This window comes from Lactuca virosa, chromosome 1 (genome assembly GCF_052849685.1).
Source record: "Lactuca virosa cultivar CGN04683 chromosome 1, Lactuca_virosa_CGN04683_v6, whole genome shotgun sequence".
Taxonomy (NCBI): domain Eukaryota; kingdom Viridiplantae; phylum Streptophyta; class Magnoliopsida; order Asterales; family Asteraceae; genus Lactuca; species Lactuca virosa.
In genome coordinates this window covers 250,560,143-250,563,348 of record NC_136426.1, presented here as the reverse complement: position 1 = coordinate 250,563,348, position 3,206 = coordinate 250,560,143, and the positions used below count along the sequence as shown (strand labels likewise).

Here is a 3,206-nt window from a genome sequence, read left to right as displayed (position 1 = left end):
GACTGTGACAACCGTCAAAATTCGAGTCGGTTCTAGATTTGACTAAACTTAGTTGCACATATAGGCACGACACATACTCGACTTAGTAACTAGATGCTAAGTTATAACCTACTAAAAACTAGGAAACAATTAGAAACGATGGACAATGTACTTAGATTTCACATTGATATGTGAATTCTACAACTACTTAACTGTAGTGACCATCCATATTCGGGTCGCTCTTTGACTCGAACACCTTTTCATGAATCATATACACACATCATGAACTTGACCTAGTGGTATAAATTAGGTCCGAGTCTCGTAGGAACTTAAGTTAAAGTTGAAAACTAGGACTTGTATACTTGATTCCTCAAATTCGCTTGAATCTCGAAACCACTACATAGAATGCCAATAAACGAATAAAATAAATTACAAACATTATTTATAACTATAAAAGAGTTATAATACCATAAGATAATTTGAAGTCTCAAAGATTCAATTTATTTTGATATTCAATGTTTAGCAAAATCCGAAAAACCCTAAATACCTAATTTTATAAAATTTAAACTCAAAAATTATATGAAAATAATTATGAAACTTACAATATCAATTTAAACATATTAAATTCAGGAAAATATAATCAAGGAAAATAAAATTTAAATCATTAACATTTATCCTTAATTTATAAGCCAAAATCAAGATTTTATAAAAAAAGAGAATTAAGTGCACATTTTATAAAAATTTGATATTTTTATAAAAAATTTGAAATTTATAAAAATGGAAGAGAGGGAAACCCTCTCTCCTCCTTCATAATTTCATTCTCCCCCTCTCCAATACACTCTTCCCCAAGACAAAAAAATCATTTTATCCTCCTACACACTCCACTTCTCTCTCACACTTCCTTCTCTTTCACTATTCTCTCTCTCATAATCCACCACCATTTTCTCTCATTTCCCCCCCTCCAAAATCACGAAATTTTCCAGAAAAACGAGTCTCAAGACACCAAAAATCATCTTCTTCAAGTGTTCTTCTTAAGGTAATCACAAAAACCAAGCATTATCCCTTCATTTCAACTCATAATTTCACCATTTCATGCACATTTTTCTACTTCTACACCATTCTATGGGTGGATTATGAATCATATGTTCATAAGCATGATTTTTATGATGTTAGAGGTAGTATTTCACCCAAAAACCAACATGCATGTGATGATCTTCAAGGTTAGAGGCTTGATCATCAAAGTATGTTGTTAAAAAGTTTTCAAATAGGTTTATAAAGGATTTATTCCGAAATAAATATCTAAAACTTATTTTCTGATGATATCCGATTTTTCCTAGAATTCCATCAACAAAATGAGATGTTCCACAAATTTTCAGAAAATAATTCATTTTTCTCGAATTATTATAATTATTGCCAGAAAATAGGGAAATAATTTGAGGTCTATAAATCCTAGGTAAATTCGTGGATGACGCCTAAAGTGAATGATGACATCTCAGTGAGTTTCATCGACTTTTGTTACTGTTTGCTATGGTTTTGAATTTTCTTTTTGTTTAATTAAAATAAATCATAAAACCAATTTAAGGAATGTGAAAAGGGTATCTAATAATTTTCGCAGCTCCGACCCTATGTTTAAGACTCAGAAAAATCTTTTCAGAATTTTTTTCGTAATGCATTCCTATTTTTCCTCGATTTTTGTATTTATAATGGACTAATAATGGAAACAAATAGTTTTCCTCCTCCAAAATTCATGAAAATTTACCAGAAACTCTTATAATATATTAGGATGCTACATGAAAGTTTTGATGATTTTTCGCTTCTGTATGCTATTTTTCTTCTAATTTCCCAAGATTTAATACACTTAAATCCACAAAATTCATAAAATTCGTTTAAACAGTTTAGAAATCCGTTTTTATATTTTTCCCAGCTTAAAAATGTCTAATAAAAGTAGTACAAAAAGTTTGGTTAATTTTGGAAACTGTTTTCTATTTATCCCAACTTTTATTCAAATAAATGCACAAAAATCATAAAATTGGGTTAAACAATTTAGAAATCTTTTTTTATATTTTTCTGAGCTTAAGTATGTTTAGTGGAAGTATTATAAAACGTTTGAGAATTTTTATCATCTTGATACTATTTTTCACGAATTTATATTGTTATGAAGGCTTAAAAATTGGAAAAAATAGTTAATCACATCAAAAGTTCAAAGGAAAATTTCTGGAAGACCTCTACTGTATTTAGAATGAAAGTTTAAAGTTTGAGATTTTTTGGAAACTGTTTGATAATATTTTGGATTTTTAGTAGTTTAAAACACCTTTAAATATATTGAAATACCCTCAATTAATATTACAAAAATCTGGAAAATAATATCCAAAATTATCTTAATCACATGAGTTATAAAATTTCACCATTTCAGAAAATGTTTGTAACTTAACAATATTAAATTTTGACACAATATTGGCATAATTCTATTGTAGTAGCAAGTATACTAGTATTAGCTTTCTATTAGAGACTCATTAGTGTGTAACATCGTGTAGGAATCGATAGTGGTACAAGGGGAATGTAGTTCAAGTCATCATATGCAACATCTCAAATCATTGTGAGTATTGACCACTCCCCTATTTTCGGTTTTTAAATGTTTTGGGGTGGAAAAGAATGTCCGAACCTATTTATATTCGTTGTATTTATTTGACTCGTATAAACTTGGTTGCTAGATTTTGCATATTGTGAGTATTCACGACTCCCCTTATTTTCGGTTTTAAATGTTTTAAGGTGGAAAAACATGTCCTAAACTATTCATGTTTGTTGTTTTTAATTTGACTTGTATCAAACTTGGTTGCTATATTTTATTGTGTATGTGTATGCTATTGTTAATTCATGAGGCCTTATCGCGTTTAAGTCCCTGGAATCAGTTCACACAACTCATTAAATCATTTGAGCCTATGGTCATTATGGATAGCGCTATTAGGAGGTAGACAACTCCTCACTCGCACGATTCTCTTGAGTGCATTTTACCATATTTCCCTATGTTAGCGATAGACATAGAAGAGGGCACCCTCGGTCATTAGGCTTGGGTTGTGAACTCATGAATGGAATCTTTATTCACATACGAAACTTGTATTCTCATGTTAGCAACGAAACTTGTATACTCATTTTATCAACGAAACTTGTATACTTATGTTAGCAACAAAATTTATTTACTCATTTTAACAATATACTTTTATTTATGA

General features: G+C 29.7%; 1 long non-coding RNA gene across 1 annotated transcript; it reads left to right on the top strand.

Annotated features, from left to right (window-relative positions):
* Positions 1-950: 950 nt before the first annotated feature.
* On the top strand, positions 951-2,530 carry LOC145131505 (uncharacterized). The gene is made up of 3 exons (XR_013717787.1): positions 951-1,015; positions 1,433-1,474; positions 2,514-2,530. It is a non-coding gene; the product is annotated as an uncharacterized LOC145131505 (long non-coding RNA).
* The last annotated feature ends 676 nt before the right edge of the window (positions 2,531-3,206 follow it).